The 18,052-nt window shown below is 37.3% G+C and overlaps 1 long non-coding RNA gene across 1 annotated transcript in view; it reads left to right on the forward strand.

The window, feature by feature from the left end:
* Positions 1–16,437, forward strand: part of LOC117083440 — a 46,498-nt gene extending 30,061 nt beyond the window's left edge. Inside the window, exons 3-5 of the long non-coding RNA XR_004437085.1 lie at positions 5,970–6,048; positions 13,719–13,752; positions 16,300–16,437. This is a non-coding gene — a long non-coding RNA (uncharacterized LOC117083440). The remainder of the gene's footprint in view (positions 1–5,969; positions 6,049–13,718; positions 13,753–16,299) is intronic.
* The last annotated feature ends 1,615 nt before the right edge of the window (positions 16,438–18,052 follow it).

Raw genomic sequence — 18,052 nt, forward strand, 5'->3', positions numbered from 1 at the left:
CAATGCCCCAAGATTCTTCTCACCCCGGGTTTTTTTCAGATACTGGTCCCTTTAACTGGGATACCAATTCTCCACTTGTTTAAGTGGCTAATTCATATTCATCTTTCAGGCCCCAAATAGACTTCCTTAGTCTTCCCTAACTCTCACAAGACGTCAGGTTCCCTTACTTAAGTTGTTTTTTTCTTTTTCCCCAGCACTGTCCCTTTATAGGACTCATAGTTAATTATTGGTGTGGTCAACTGCTTAGTATTTGTCTTCCCTCATATAAACTGCAGGTTTCATGACAGCAGGGAGTGCATCTGTTTTAATCATTCTGTATCCCAAAACCTAGTACAGTGCCTACTAATATATAGTAGCTATTAGTGAATGAATGAATCTCAGTATTGCAATTTAGGACTCTCAGTCTTAATTCAGCACTAATTCTTCCTACTCTAAATTCAAAGATAACAAAGCCAGGGTGATTATAAATTAATAATGGGCAATAATTTATAATAATGAGAGACCAAGGCATTTCTCAAACTGAGAAACAGATTGCTTCCAAAATTTCACTTGTACATATATGTTTATGACTGTGGAATATGTTTTTCAATCATTTTTGGAGTCGTAAGCTAATTCAAAAGGATTGATCTAGCAAAAAACATGCTTAAGTATGATACACTCAGTACTATTTAAACTAAATTTAACCACAATTTATAATAGTATTTCTATAGGAAAAGACATTCAGAATTCTACATGAAGATACAAGAATTTATCTTGTTTCAGCAGCTTTCCCTTGACCCTCTCCCTCCCATGACAGAGATGGCCAAGGGGTCTAAAGAAAAAGAGGTGGAAGAGGGGGACTGCTGTTGGAGTAGTCACCCAAGGCCAGAGTTAATACTTCTAGACACCCATAACATTTTATTTCTTACTCTATCCTTCACTTTTCATGTGACCTGCAAAAGTAGAAAAAATATCAGGGGTATCACCTATGGGAAGAGTGGTATGTGGGACAGGGTTGTGAGTAATATGGAGAAAATACTATAATGTTACCAGTTGCTTTTAAATCAGATAGCTATTCATACATCAAGGATTACTTGTTCTCATGTCTCTTAGCTAAGACATACTTTTCCCAAAATAATATTTATAAAATTCTTCTTAAGCTTAAAGTGACAAAGAAGTACTTGAATAATTTATATAGAAGCCAAATGATTTATACCTACTCTGTACAGAGAACACCTTGCTAGTGGCTGGAATTCCTGTATTTTATCTAGAGGCCAGATACACAGTGCCTTTTTTCCTTGAATGCTGCTAGCTAAATACTTACAATTTCTTTAATTTCCCTCTCTTCATTTTTAATATTTGCTATTGGCCTACCAAGTGCTTCAGTCATTACAACCTAAATATAATTTCCAAGGTTAGAGCTTATTCTCTATCATCCTATTTTAGATTGGCTTAAATTTGATGAGATGTTAGGAAAAAAAACACCTTAACCTTACCAGCAACACTTTTTAAATTATATTTAAAGTGGATCTCCTTTTGTGAAATTGTTTTTAAATAATCCTATCCACTGTGTGTTGATTTCTGTGCCTCATCCCTGAATTCAAAGCTGGGATGTCTTTGAATGTTTGGAGTCTTTTATGTTGAGAGTCTTTTAACATTTATCCTCTTCCTACATTTCTCTTGTCTCATTTTCCACTAATTGTCTTAAGTCTAGGTTAAAATTACATATGAATCTAGAGGAGACTGGAAGTTGATGTGAGGATTTGGGGTGACAGGTTACTGAAGTAAATTCCTGTAGAAGAGGGCCTTAGAAGCAGCAATCTAATTGATTAAAAAAAAGTCAGGGGAGCTTCTCTTAAAGTTCTGATTTTGGAGTGAGCACACTTTTTTCCTAGACTATCTGCTTGTTTAAGGGTGACTTCAGAGTGGGTTTGGCCCTTTTGATTGATTTTTTTGTTTTTTCTTTCCCTACTTTCGAGAGTATTTGTATGGGTAAGGAAAAAACTTTTTCCTCTACCATAAGGAACATCAGCAGTCCAAGTATAGTAATAAATGACAACTGACATTGTTCTTAGGGAGAAAAAAGGAGTGATAGGAACATCACATGATAAAATGGAAGGTGCCCCATTTAAAAGACGCAGCTGCTTCTTGGTTCAAGTGGATGATTGTTATGTGGGAATGTTGGCAGTGTGTTATCAGCATTTTCTAAAGAAGCCAGAAATCCAGACTTTTATGTGAGCTCTCCCAAGTTTTTTCAGTGTTGGCTCAAACTAATGCTTTTTGTGACTCTACAAGACAGTATGGCATCTTTTTTTTTTTCAGGAGACACTGACATCCGTTCTATCTCACTGACTCATTTGGTGGGAACAAGAAGTCCACATGCCAATGCAAATAAAGAAGGGAGAAGAGGTTCAGGAAGAGGGGGGAGCGGGGGAGACATTCTGCAATGTATAAAGATAATGAGCATTGGTGCTTTATTTTTGACCAAATATATATATTTCACCAAGCTCAATTCTTAAGATGTCAAAAACGTGTATGTTAGTGAGAAACTTACAATTTTAAAAAGAAATGCTATAACCTTTAAAACAGGAGATGAAGAAGGAATATTGATATATAGAACTGTGATAAGTCTGGAAAGATTCTGCTCACTTTAAAAAATTGTTTTAAAAAATACCTTTTATAAAGACAGGGTCTCACTATGCTGGAGTGCAGTGGCAATGATTATAGCTCACTGTAACCTCTAACTCCTGGGCTTAAGTGAACTCCCACCTCAGCCTCCCAAGTAGCAGGGACTACAGGCACGTGTCACCATGCCTAGCTAAAGATATGCCCTTATAAGGAATTGATGTTGATCAATGGCAAAAATGCCGAGAAATGAATGACAAACAACAAAATTCAAGATACTGCTTATCTGGGATACAATTTCAGAGGGGTACCAAAAGTCTTATTTTGTTGGTGTTTTATTTCTTAAGGTGGGTGGAAGTGTGAGTGTTCATTATAATTGTTAAAATTTTTTTATATATCTGAACTATTTCAGAAGTACATTTTGAAAGAATAAATATTAGTTCTTTGTCAGACCTGTGAATTTTTTTTTTTCTTCCAAACAGTTATATTTTCTTTTCAAGGCCAAGAAGGAAAGGACTCTTAGGCTTTTCTTCCTGTGCTAAAAATCTCTCAGTCTCTGACAGAAAATGACAGGGGTCTGAGCTGAAAAGCACATTTCAGGTTGTCATGAAGGTTGAGGAGTTATCAGAAATGTGCTAGCTGATATCACAGAGATGACTCCAGCAACTGGACCCTAGATTTCTGTTTGCTCCCTAAACCCAACCAGGGATGTTTATAGAATGACATTGCTCAGGCGTTTGCTGTGATTACTAGAAGGAAGTAATAAAGACGGATTAGTAATCCCTGAAAAATACCAGGCTGCATATTAGGCACATCATCATCATCATCATCATCATCATCATAACAATTAACATCCATGTAACATTTAACAGTATACAAAAAGACCTTACATACACTTTCTTATCTCTGCCTCAGAACAACCCTAGAAAGAACAGAGAAAAAGTGTTATTATATCCATTGTGCAGCTGAGAAAACTGAGGATCAGAGTGATTTTTCCCAAAGTCAATGAACTATTGTCAGAGCACTGACCTTAAACCTTCTGATTCCAAACATTTGCTCTTTCTTCATATGTTCTGGTTTAGCTCAATGGTTCAGCTACCCTAACTCCAATACTGAGTGACATTTGATGAGGCGGTTCCAAGATTCTAACCCTCCAAAATTAAGAATTAATAAAATATCTCTAATCCTCTTAATAGGTTGATGGGGATACATAGCCATGACTTTACCAAAATTTTCTAGACAATTATCCACCAGTCACTTATCTTTTCCAATCCCACAGTCAAGTCTGTGTATCTGTCTTAGGCTATGGGTTTAGCAACGTAAACAAAAAACTAAAATTCTAAGCCCCTTGGTTGACTGATGGACCCTACCCTTGGCCAAGGGCATTTCAAAGTTAACCCGAAAAACTAGTTCAGACCATAATGAGAAGGGGAGTTGGACATGCCTCATTATTTCCTCCTCCCTGTAGGAATTCTGGCACAGCTGACTAGCATTAACATTGAAATAGATCTTAAGACTGACAAAGCAGACTTTGTAGCAAAAAGATACCAAATTCTAGCCTGACTCTAGTATAGCCTCACATGACAGATAGCAGGACTGAAAGAAAATGAAGTGTTTCACCCCAAATTATATTCCTTTGCCATATCTTGAAATAGTCCTGCAAAGCTGTCTCTTGTGGGAAAAATCTACATTCGAAAGAGAATCCCCTTCCTTTTCCAGGCCTTTTTCCTGATTCAGGAAAGAATCAGCAGTGATTAAAAACATTTACAATGTATTCCTTCTGAAGCCTGCTGCTACCTGAGGCTTCCTCTGAATAACCCACAACTCCTCTTCTTAACCCAGACATTCCCATCTATTGATTCTAGGTCTTTGGACAATAACTTAACCTTTCAGCCAACTGCCAATCAGAAAATATTTGCATCTACCTGTGACTTGGAAGCCCCGACTTTGAGATGTCCTGCCTTTCCAGACCAAACCAATGTACATCTTATATGTATTAATTGATGTCTTATGTCTCCCTAAAATGTATAAAACCAAGCTATGGCCCGACCACCTTAGTGGATCTCCTGACAGCTGTGTCACAGGCCATTGGTCACTCATATATGGCTCAGAAGAAAGCTCTTCGAATATTTTAAAGCAAATATTTTACACCATTTAACTCTTCATCGACAGCTATGCCCCAGACTTGATGACCAATCCTGTTCTTAATCCTGAGTAACTACAAAAAAAGCCTCACATGTAAGAAGAATATCTCAGTCTATCAGTCCCATCTGATATAGTATCTATGTTCTTGTAAACATGCTTTTGCCTCTGAAAGGAAAACAAAATCTCAGGATTCCAAACTCACTAAGCCAAAGGGAAAAGTCAAGCTGGGAACTGGCTCATGTAAACCTGCCTCCCATTTTATTCCTAAATAGATAGCTACAAAGATAAAAGGCTACATACCTCCCTCACAATTTGCTCACCAGAAAATTCCCTATAAGCCCCAAGATCTTTACCCTAAAACAAATCTGTCGAATTTCACCCTGACAATGTAAATTGACAGCTTATTGTCACAGCCACAGAACAAAGGAGAAAACTAAAAGTCATCCCTCTGTTCACCTGAGACAAGTGCATATCTGACTGCTTCCTCAACTCTGTTTTTGTCATATGTAAAAATACAGAGTCACTGAGCTCAAGATGAATGCATAATTGCCTATTCCTCTAGGCGCTCCTTTCACATATAAGATGTGGATTCAGTGAACACTAATTGAAAACTCAAGAGAATACAACAGCTGCCCCCTTTATCTATCCTCCCCTCTTTTTATTTTCCTTCCTCTTTCTCCTACTGCCTGCTCTTTCCCCTAAATTTTGAAGCTCCCAGATCCTCTGTGGAAAAAGCATGAATCACAGATTGTTCCTGTGTTTTGCTTTGTTTCTTGGAGGTTTTTTGTTCGTTTGGTTGGTTGGGTGTTTTGTTTTGTTTTGTTTTGTTTTGTTTTGTTTTGTTTTGTTTTGTTTTTTGAGATGGAGTTTCAGTCTTGTTGCCCAGGCTGGAGTACGATGGCCCGATCTTGGCTCACTGCAACCTCTGCCTTCTGGATTCAAGCAATTCTCTAGCCTCAGCCTCCCAGGTAGCTGGGATTACAGGTGTGCACCACCACGCCCAGCTAATTTTGTATTTTGTGTATGTGTGTTCCTTTTTCCTGAGTGTGTCCTTAACCTTGGCAAAATAAACCTCTAAAATGATTGAAATTCACCTTAGTATTTTCTGTGATTTACAGCCTATAAAACGTTTTTTAAAATTTTGCACAGGCTTTGTTTTTAAGTAACTGGCAACAGCATTTCTTAACTAAATGGTTTTCACTCATTGTTCCCATCTTCAGAGTTCTGCCATTAAACTGAATATCCAAATGTGCATGAGTCCTGTATCCTAGACAATTCTGGCCAATCAGCAAGAGAAAGGTATGCATTGGAATCTGGTGTGAGTCTTAAATATGTTTCAATATGTTCTCTACTCTTCTGTCTCTATGTATTGGCCAAGTGTTTGAATGTTTTTGAAAATCTGACTAATGAAGGCTTAAATATATAGTGGTTTATTTTTCTCATATTACAGAGAGCCTAGAGATAAATGTTTATCTCTGCTGGTATTAATCTTCTCAACAATGCCAGGGGCCTAAGCTCTTTCTATTTTTCAGCTTTATCATCCAAAGCATGTTGGATTTTATCCTTATGCTAACTGCCTCATAGTAGCAAAATGGCCTCTGAAGCTATAGACTCCATATCTGCATTCAAAGTAAGAAGAATAGGAGGGGGCTGGAAGTAAGGGAGAACAGTGTCAACAGTATATGTTCCTTTTTAATTAAAAAAAAAATCCCCAGAAATTTCATCAACAGATTTCATCTTAGGTCTCATAGGAGGGAACTCCATCATGTGGCTACCCCAAGCTGAAAAGAATAGGAAAGGAAAAGTATCATAATTGGCATACTAGTCATCAGGCTTCTGTAGCAAGAAAGAAACAAATAATACATTTAGAGCAGATAACTAATTTTGTTTGCCTTTAATATCCAAACTGAAACTATATTTTTTGAAATCCTTTAGCAAAAAGGTAAGGTAAAAAATACAATAATTTCTTATAGATAAAAGAAAAGTAGAAGTATAGTAAATTATGAATACTTCTTTCTCCTTGTTCTCTCCTATCCACGCCATAATTAATTTTAGTGAAAATCTACAGCAGCAGACTTTCTTCTAGTTGAGGAAGGTCCATGAAATATGAAAATCTTAGGCTCTTTATTCACATAGAGAATATTCTAGTATGTGATCTCTCTGTCTCTGTCTCTCTCTCTCCCTCCCACTCATTTTCTCTTACCTCTTTTCTTTCTGAAAATTCATTCATTCTTCTATTTTCAGGATGATTTCTATGGGCTACTCTAAAGTCCATCATACCCTAATTAAGAGAGAAAATTGTGGTCACTTCACACACACAAAAAAAAATCTGGTAGAGATCCATTGTATTCAATAACTACAAATTGTTTTACATTAATGCTGTAGAGATGACAAGTTTCTTTCTCTTGGCAATATTTTTCTCATAAGTAGACAACTATTTCCTTTTGTGGTCTTGTAACAAAGTGCACCGACCATTACTGGACATGTCAACTGACACTTTGAACAGGTTTGAATTGCCTAGAGTTCTGAAAATTGATAAGAAAAATTAGAGCCTATTTCAGCTTTTCAAAAGCTTCTTGACATGCCACATGACAGATATCCTTATCTCTTTTAAGTAAAATCAAGCAGCAGACCAGCTCGAGTATCAAAATGTAAACCTCAGTTTGTACTAACTTTCTTGTCCCAAAATGCTGATTTGGTCTTTCAAGTTGTTTGCTTGTTTAGATGTAAGAATTCCCCAGTTTTCACAGTTTCTGCTCTGTCAGATAAAGGAATTAAATGTACTTTCTAAATTTAATCCTATATGTTTAATCTCTGGAAACTGAAATGTGAATTTTCTAAGCTTCAATATAAAGCCCATTGATTTAACATTTAACAGATATTTTCGGGTGTTTACACATTGTGTACAGACACTGTAATAAGAACAGAAGATAAAACAGTGAATAAGATAATGGTGTCTGCCCTTACCAAGCTTATAGTAGCATAGAGAAGACAAATATTTTCAACCAGAGGTTTCCCAAAGTTGTAAGTCAACAAAAACCTTGAGTCACTTAAGGATAGTAATGCCAGCTGCTGAAACAACCCCAAGTTCTCCACATTTCAACACACTAATGATTTATTTCTTGCTCATGTTACAGTCAAATGAAAGACCAGGCACCTTTCTTAGGACTCCATCCTTCTCAAAGTCCTCTGAGTCCTTTCCAGTGAGATGGGTGGATGGAGAGGTTGAGGAAGGTTTGGTTTGCTTGTGACAGGTTTTTTTATGGGCTTGTGGCAGGCATATCACTTCCACTCACATTTTATTTAGTCATATGACCACACCTAACTTCTAGGGAGGCTAGGAAATGTAGTCTATCCACATGCCAAGGATAAAGAAGGAAAGATGGATACTGGTGAGCACAAGTAGTTTGCCTGCCCAAACCTGAGCGGTGAGTAGAAATTAACCCACTCACCTCTTCTTTCACATTTCATGTGACATTCTGCAATGTATAAAGATAATGAGCATTGGTGCAATAGTAGGAAATGGTAGCAATAGTAGGAAAGAGGCAATGAAGAAAGTTACAGGCAGAGAAAACATAAAGTACAAGACTCAGAGGTGAGACAGCATGACATTTGGGAGCTGAAAGTTGTTCAGTGGGGCTGGAATATGGAATTCAAATTGGAAAAACAAATGACAAGCAGATTATGAACATCTTCATAGACCATTTTAAGAAATGTTGGCTTTATACAAAAAAACTGGGTACCACTAAAGGTTTGAATCGTAGCAATGAAATTATCAGGTTGGATATTTAGAAAAACAGTAATCACTGTGTATGGAAAAGAAATTGGAATAAATGAGGGAAAGCTAGACTGGAAACCAATTAAGAAGCTGTTTTAATAGCCCAGGCGAAGGAGCTTGAACTAGGTCAATGTCACAGTAAGTTGAGGAAAAAAATTATTTTTTGTTTGGGAGATATTTAGGAGGCAGAATTAAAATAATATTATTTCTGATTAGATGTGGGTTGCATGTAGCATTAAACTGCAATGTTTTTGGGGTTTTTCTGTATTGTAGCTAGGTCTACTTACTTGTTCATCTAGGTAAGTGATAGCAAACACTCTTACATCATATAATCACCCATTTATCAATCTTTGAAATGAGGTTAGGGTGTTTCCAACCCAAAGATCCAGATATCACCAATATGTTCCATTTGGAATTATAAATGCAGTTTGGGACTTGAACTCCTTTTCCAAGGCCATTTGCCAGACATCATTACATAAGTCAGTAACTGAGATGAATTAGGAAGTTCTCAACTGACTCTGGCCATCTGATATCTCATTTGTCTCATTTCACATATTTCTAAAATTTATAGAATTTCCCAAATTAAAACAAGTTTATCTTGTTTTAATCACAAATTGGCTTATGTATTGGTTTGGAGTGAGTGTTTAATTTTGTCACTAGCTGAAGAAGTTGAGGACATCTTCATCAGACAAGAAGCAAGAGGCACCAATGACTTTGGCTTGCACAGGCCTTGCCATCATATTTCTGGAACTGTTTGGCAGAACCCCAGACTGTGTCCTGGGACCTACTACCTTAGGACATTCTGTTTTGTAATATCAAATCACAAGAATGTTGCTTGCCAAGACTCACACTGTTGTCCACCTGGCCAGGCCTGACCATTTTACAAACTGAAAATAATGGTCAGAAGATATTATAGAAAATGGGCTATGCCCACAAGTTCATCATTAGGACTAACTGCCTGCTGGATTCTAAAACTTCATGGTGTGTTCCCTACTCTACTCCTGATCAGTGATCCTGAGTGACAGCTTGTTGTTCCTGGTTCTATTTCTTCATTCCTCTCTCCCTTAGACATAGCTAGTAACTTCTTACTTCCTCATGAATCCCATTTGCTTCCTTGTGTACCACATGTATTCTGATGCCACACTCTGACTTCAAATCTGTCTGAATCTGGCTTCTGGCTCCTCCCCAGGAGGGAAGCATGTATTTCTTTCAGGTGCTGTACTTCTATCCCATCATGGAGCTTCCCTCACCCTCTGAAGAGCCTCTACCTTGTACCTACTATTCTGACTTCACCACTACCCACCTCTTTTGCTCTCTGCAACTGGAATCATCCGTTGGATCCCATCTGTTCCTCCAACTGTAATTCCACTTGTTTTCTAGTCCTGTATTTCTCCTTTTTAGATTTGAGATTTAAGAAATTTGCAGCAACAAGAATTGACTAATGGCAACTACTATTTCTTACTAAGAGTATTTTACTTATGTTCCCTGGTTCTTGAGATTCAAAATGTATTTTGAGGTGAGTTTATTCTACTCATTTAGTTGACAAATATTAGCTAAAACTGCACTATCTGAGCCAGATGCAATGGTTGCTAATGTCATGGTTTTAAAATATTGTGAAGTTTACATCTCTGCACTTAAGCTCAGAAGGTACTGTCTTAGGGGGGTTGCCCCTATTTTTCTGAGTGCAGTAAGATCCTCAATAACTATTGCTATTTCTTGAAGAATCATTTTTAACTCTCAAAGGAAATTTTTAATTCACTCTATCAAGTTTTGCTGCAATGTTTCAGTGTTACTTATTCATTCCGCCCCCCACCCCGGTTCTTTTTTAAATAGAAGAAACTTTTATTTATTATTACACTTTAAGTTCTAGGGTACATGTGCACAACGTGCAAGTTTGTTACATAGGTATACATGTGCCATGCTGGTTTGCTGCACCCATTAACTCATCATTTACATTAGGTATTTTTCCTAATGCTATCCCTCCCCCTGCCCCCACCCCACAACAGGCCCCCATATGTAATGTCCCCCGCCCTGTGTCCAAGTGTTCTCATTGTTCAATTCCCACCTACGAGTGAGAACATGTGAAATCATGCTACTGTAAAGACACATGCACACATATGTGTATTGTGGCACTATTCACAATGGCAAAAACTTGGAACCAACCCAAATGTCCATCAGTAATAGACTGGATTAAGAAAATGTGGCACATATATACCATAAAATACTATGCAGCCATAAAAAGGATGAGTTCATGTCCTTTGCAGGGACATGGATGAAGCTAGAAACCATCATTTTGAGCAAACTATCACAAGGACAGAAAACCAGAAGAAACTTTTAAAAATAGTTTTTAAATAAACTATTCTTTGTTATAAGTAATTTTTACATATTTTATAACTAACATTTTCCTAAATATCTTTTATGGTGTGCAACTTCATGATGACATGATGAAGCAGATTTAGGCCATGGTATGTAGAGTCCTTTGAAGGCAAAAGGAGACATGCATATGATCTTCCAAATGCTTTCAAGTTACTTACATTGTTATTATTCAACAGAGCAAATATCTTCCCATTCTCTGCCTACTGCAGGACAGCACATATTTCACAATTAACTCAGTCTCCTGAGTGCTGTCCTCTTCTGTTCCAGGGTGTCTCCTACAAAAAATAATTGGACATGTTTTTGACAGTTTTGTGTTTTCTTATTCCTGAATATTTACCCATTTACCAATAAGTACTATAAGACACAATGCCTCACTGATTCCTCCTTTCAAGATCCAATTACTTGTTTATATTTTGAATCTAGAATGAGACTTGGCCAGGCACAGTGGCTCATACATGTAATCCCAGCACTTTGGGAGGCTGAGGCCAGCAATTGCTTGAGCCCAAAAATTAGAGACCAGCCTGGGCAACATGCAAAAACTTTGTCTCTGCAAAAAATAAAAAAAAAAAAATTTAGCCAGATGTGGTCCCGTGTTTGTGGTCCCAGCTACTTGGGAGACTGAGGTGGGCAGATCGCTTGAGGCCAGGAAGTGGAGATTTCAGTGAGCCGAAATTGCGCCACTGCATTCTAGCCTAGGCAAGAGACAGATCCTGTCTCAAAAAATAATAATAATAAAATGAGCCTCGCTTTAAAAATAACATGTGCTAGAAAAATTAAATGGTGGGCTTAAGAATTTAAAACGCCTTTAGAATAGCTACCACTTATTGAATACCTAACATGTACAATGCATTGTGTTAGGTGCATTTAAAGATTTTATTATTAATCCTCACAGTAAAAAGTATGTCTTATTATCTCCATTTTGTAGATAAAAGAGAGGTAACTGAAGCTCAGAAAGGTTTAATAATTTATGTAAGGTCACACAGCTAAAAAGTAACAGAACCAGAATTTGCAGTCAAGTCTGATTCCAACACCCATGCAAATTCTGTTACACCATGTTACATCTAATGCATGTTAATTCTAAGTTTTGAAGCAGTGGTGAAATAATTAATTGGAATAAGCCTAGGAGAACAGGAAGAACTTTCAGGGTAGGATAAACACTGGCATCTAAATATGAGGGCATGCCCAGGAATTTTTTATTCTAAAATGTTAGATTTCTGTTGCTACCTTAACAAATTACCACAAACTTAGTGGCTTAAGTCAATTCAAATTTACTTATAATTCTGTAGTTCAGGAATCCAATATGGGCCTCACTGGACCAAAATCAAGGTGTCAGCATGGTTGTGTAGCTTTCTGGAAGCCATAGAAAATAATCCATCTTCCTGCCTTTTCCATCTATAGAGGCCACCTGCATTCCTCAGTTTGAAGCCCCCTTCTTGCATCTTCAAAGCCAGCAATAAAGCATCGTTTGAACCATACTTCCATTGACATATATGTTCCTCTCTCTTCTTTTATCTCCTTCTTTCACTTTTAAAAGCTTGATTACATTGGGCCCAATTGGATAATCCAGGATAATCTCCCTATTTTAAAGGCAGTTGAATACAAACTTGATTCCATCTGCAACTTTGATTCCTTTTTGCCATGGAACCTACATATGCACAGGTTCTGGGGATTAGGACTCAGATGTCTTTGGGGAATCATTATTCTGCCCACCACACAGAACTAGACACAGTGAGATGTAAATCTCATGGTAAATATAGACCTAGGACATTAGTGTCCTAAAAAGAGGGCAGAAAGATCATGAGCACAGTCAGGTGAAGTTCAAATCAAATCTAAGAGGGCTGTGTAGTAAAATAAGCAATCAAAGGTAAATTATGTATAGGCCATTGGCAGAAATCAAGCAGGGCAGCATTTGGAAATTAGGACAAGAGTTAATAAGCTGTTATGGGTTGAATGGGTTGAATTGTGTATCCCCAAAATTGATACATTGAAGTTCTAAGCCCCAGTTTCTCGGATGTGACCTTATTTAGGAATAATATCCCTGCAGATGTAATCAGTTAAGATGAGGTCATAATGAAGTATAGTGTGCCCCTAATCCAGGATGACTGATATCCTTATAAAGAGACAACACCATGTGAGCCTGAAGGCAGAGATCAAGGTGATGCCTCTGCAAGTCAAAGAATGCTAAAGATTGCCAGCAAACCACCAGAAACTAGGGGAAAGTTGTGGAACAGATTCTTTCTCATAGCCCTCAGAAGGAACCAACCCTGATGACACTTTAGACTTCTAGCTTTTAGAACCGTGGGACAATAAATTTTTGTTGTTCAAGCTATCCAGTTTGTGGTACAGTGTTACAGCAGCCTTGGCAAACTAATACATCAGCTTCAGAGAATAACATGAGAGCTGTAGAAATTGGCAGAAAGCTTAGTCAATGGTGTAATTAGGAGATAGCAAATAAACCTAACCAAGAACAGATGGGACACCAGGCTTAGACAGGGGCCAGCAACAAATCGGACTTGATCTCAAATTAACAAATTGGATAGGACTTATTCCAAGACCCTGAAAGGAAGCATAGCCTGGGTTTGGGACAAAGGAGCTGCCCAGGTTAAGAAGCCAGTTAGGTGCACTGTCAGTGAGCAGCACAGCCCTGTGACGAATACATTCTTCTTACAAGTGCTTGGTCAATTTATTGACTGATTCTCTGTGGTTACCTTGCCTACAGATGAAGGCTGCTGAAAGGTTTTTCTGTATTCATTTGTTTTAAATATTTGGTTACTCAAGGAAGTTAATTGGCCACCTCACTCTGTTCACTTTGCAGAAGCAGCAACAGGAGAACATCTGGTGAGAGAAGGGTGAGAAACGCAATTTGTCTTTCTTTTGTGTGGTTCTTCCTCTCTTATATCTATGAAAGATTTCTTTAAAAAATAAACTGCATCAAACTTCTTACATATAAAAATGCACTTGGTCATCCCAGTAGCACTGGAATTATACATTTTGGACAGTATGCGAGTCTTTCTTTTTCCTCATTAGCATAAATTTCTTAGAATTATACATGCAAGAAACTGGTTTCACCATTCTGCTGTAGGGGAAACAAAGAAAAATATAGATAATTGGCTACTTTGCATATAAATGCCAACCTACAGCACATACCAATGTAGACATGGGTTAAATGTAAACAAATTTCTAGTCCTACAAGCTTTACTTCACTGCCAAGGTCAAGCAAGTGATTATGCAATAACACCAGATAAGTAAAACTTCAATGGCAATTTATATAAGGTAGGAAGATATGCTAATGTTGTTGAAATATGGTCCAGTATTCTCACTCATATCTATGTAAACCCTTGCCTATCAATGATCTTTCAATTCCTTTGTGGAAATCTATATTCTAATTGCCATATTTTTATTTTTAGATTTATTTATTCTTTTTTTTCTCTCTCTCTTCCTCCTCTCTCTCTCTCTCTCTTTCTCTCTCTCTTTCTCTCTGTCTCTCTCTGTCTCTCCCTCTCATGTGTTTTAAGTGTTAGGGCAATATGCTTCTTGATTCCAGTCTCTAAGGGGCCGATTTCTGCTGCAACCACTATTTACCCACAAGCTTCAAGTCTTAATCAGCAAATAGGAAAACTTCCCAACTTTTAAATTAGAATTCTATAAGCAAAGAAATATCTTCATTCTTTCTTCTTCCCAGCTTGGGAAAATGGATGGGTATCCTGATTTTTACTTTTGTATTTGAGAACTATACTGTGTTGCTTGTCAACTGACATTGTGCAGATTGTTACATAAGAAAACATTCTTTTGAGTTTGGGAAATGCAAAAGCTAGAGAGCAATAGAGAAAAACTTCATTCTGAACATTTTATTAATATTTTAAACAATTTTATTTTTAGTATGTATTTTTAAATTCTGTATTTAGAAAATAACTATTTAATTTTTCTTTCTCACTACCCCTTCATCCTGACTCATCTCTCCTACAAATCATGTGAACTGTACACTCTCGGCAATCGTCTTTTCAGAGATTCTCTCTCAGAGGGGAAATAAAAAACAAAAATAAAAGAGTACATTTTTCCGACATTTCGAGGAATGGGATCCCTAAGTGGGAGGAGACAACTGACCACTCCACCCCAACTCTATGTCCTTGGGGTTCACCTTCCCATTGATGCCACCATTCTGAATCCTCAGGGGTCTACAATAAAACTGCAACCCAAATAGGAAGAAAACTCCTTTCCTTGGTTTCCTTTGGCATGGCTTAGGCAGGATAGAACTTTCAGCACAACTCTACTATAGGAAGGGAAGAGGAGAAAGGGAAATAAGAGTACAAAAATGTGAAATCAATACAGTTTCCAAGCACAGGTTCCTGATACTCTTGCTATCTGTCCTGCATGTGCCTGCTGTCTGAGACACGTGCATAGCCTCAAAGTGTCCTCTTAATAATCTCCACCAAGAGTTCCTTTTAATCATCTGTAGCTAGACTAAGCAAGACTAGGTGGCTTTTGCTTGCAACTTATTACTAATCCAATTTCTAATCTAAAAAACTTTCCTCTTCTCAGGTAATTTATTTCTGTAATAATCTCGCCTTTCAGGTGAGATCCTAATTCCTTACCTGCCAAGATGTGGCTACATGTATAACCACAGCTTATGAGATACTGTGTAAATTTAAAGTTTAAAGTAATTTACCTTCAACTACAGGAGACTTGTTTCGTTATACTACTCTTAGTATCATCAGAAGTAATAAAAAGAATGAGTATTTGGTGTTAGAACATCCAAGTTTGAATCCCAAATCCATCATTTGCTAGTTATTTCACTCAAAGCAAGGCAGAAACTTCACAGATTTCCAGTGTCCTCATCTGGAAAATGGGGATAATAATGTCACTTCTGCCTGCATCACTATAATATTCTACTGAAAAATAATGTATCAAATGACTTTATAATTGCGAAATTTTTAACAAACACAAGCTCTTAGCATTACTGTTCTCTATATGCCACTTTAAATAAAGCATTTTTAGAGGAAGACAGAAGATAAACACACAAAAAACTCTACAAATAATCTAAATAAAGTTCAGCTTTAGCATGGCATCACTCTGAAAGAAAAACAGTTTAACAACCAAAATAATAATGATTGATAGTATTATAATAACTAAAAAGCAATTTAAATATTTACAGAAGTCTCTCAAAAATACCAAATGGAAATTTTAGCCTAACACATAGAAAAAGTTCTTAAATTTTTCTTTCTCCATCTCTCTCTGTATAGCTTTCATCCTCTTTAGTTCTATCTCCAAACCAACTTCAAACCTCAAAATAAACCTCTTCCCCAAACCAGCCCACTCTTGCTCTTATCCCCAGTTTCTTTCACCTTTTTGGTCTATTATTTTAGTTTTCCAATAACTCTCTTCTCTTACCCCTATAGAGCAAGCCCTTCTAGCTGGGTTCCTTTCAATTGTCTTCTTCACCTCTCACGCTGATTCTGTGCAAGATAGACCCATAAAACTCAGCTGGCAAACACGTAATTCTCCTTATGGATCAAGAGAAAAGAAGTTCTGGATACTTGTGAGTTATTTGTTTCATGTTGCTATAAATATGATGTTTACTACCATTACATCTTGCCAAATTTAGAGTGAAACTCTTATTTTCTGAAGTCTCCCTGAAAGCACTATATATGGACAAGGAGTTATGTGGCTCTCCAACAGTCCACTGGCACCTTTTCATCCACATTTGTTATTTACTTTGAAAAATTGTCCTTTCAGTTCTTTAGGACTTTTGGGTAACTACTATCTTGTTTAGCTCATTTGTTTGCATGATGTTTATCAATTCCACCAGAAGTGAGATTGCAAATACATAGAACACTTGCTGCCATCCCTCTCTTCCATGTTCATGGCAGACATCATTAATGAATTATTGTGTTTTTTTCTACACGGAGCCCAGATTAGAATCCTCAACACATTCCTGCAACCCTGTATTCTCAAACTTTGGGGTGCATCAGAATCACCTGGAAGACTTATTTAAGATAGAGATGACCTCAGAGTTCCTGATGTAGAAGGTCTGGAGCAAAGACCAAGAATTTGCATTTCTGACAAGTTTCCAAGTGATGCTGATGTTGCTGGTTGGGGGTCCACACTCTGAGAAACACTGTTCCTGTCAACTACTACCACGACCAAACTCAACTGATCCATAATATAGAACCCATTTGTTATCCCTTATGATAATGCCTTATCTCCACGGGTCTTCAGGAAACAGGTAATAGCCTTCCAGAGCAGATGAGAACCCTTAACAGTTCATGTTACAGATATCCTTTAAAAGCTTTCTTCTCACTGAGTCAGAAAACTCTGGTTTCCCCTTCCAAAATACTTCCACTCAATATCATGTATCCTCCACCATGAATCCTTTGTTTTGGACTTAATTCCAGCTTTTTGGACTATGCTTTTGAATTTATTGCTATGAACTATCAAATCAATTTTCAATCCCACCTTCAATCAGAGGAAAGCAAGTGAAAGGACTCCTAATTACCCTAGAAGATAATTTGGACAGATGTCATGAGGCTTTCTAATAGGGAAAAGAAAAAAACAGTACAAACAGGACCTAAATTGATTAAAAATTTGTTTGTTGGATTTTGCTTGTTTCTGTGCTATCAACCATTCAGTATGGAAAACAAACTAAATGGCTAAAACTTGGGAAAACCAAGGAAGGAAGGAAATGAGAGGGAACACTCAAAGTGAAAAAGGGATACTAAAGAAGCAATTAATGTCTTCTCTCTGATAAGCTGCAAACAGATAGTTGAGAGCTTTTAACACTGCGCATAAGCGCAGATGTGCTTTGCAGTGTACCCACCTGCACAGATACCTGTACATGAAAACTAATTTAAAAAGAAAAAAGCTAAACACAACACATAGTTCCACAACATGAGGGGAATAATACCTATTGAGTGCTCACTTTGTGCCAGACTTTTAAGCAGACATGATTCGAGTGTGGGACCAGTCATAAATGATGACTAACTTGTAAAACTGATGTAAACATCCATTGAATACAATCAAATAATCACCCAGTGGTTATCATATGGCATCTTTGGGTAACCAAACATCATACACAATGTAATGCAGAGATGACTCAACAACATTCAACAAATATTTATTGAGTACTGAGTTGGAAAACATCTGTGTACATGC

This window comes from Trachypithecus francoisi, unplaced genomic scaffold (assembly GCF_009764315.1).
Source record: "Trachypithecus francoisi isolate TF-2019V2 unplaced genomic scaffold, Tfra_2.0 Lachesis_group0, whole genome shotgun sequence".
In the NCBI taxonomy this organism is placed as follows: Eukaryota; Metazoa; Chordata; class Mammalia; order Primates; family Cercopithecidae; genus Trachypithecus; species Trachypithecus francoisi.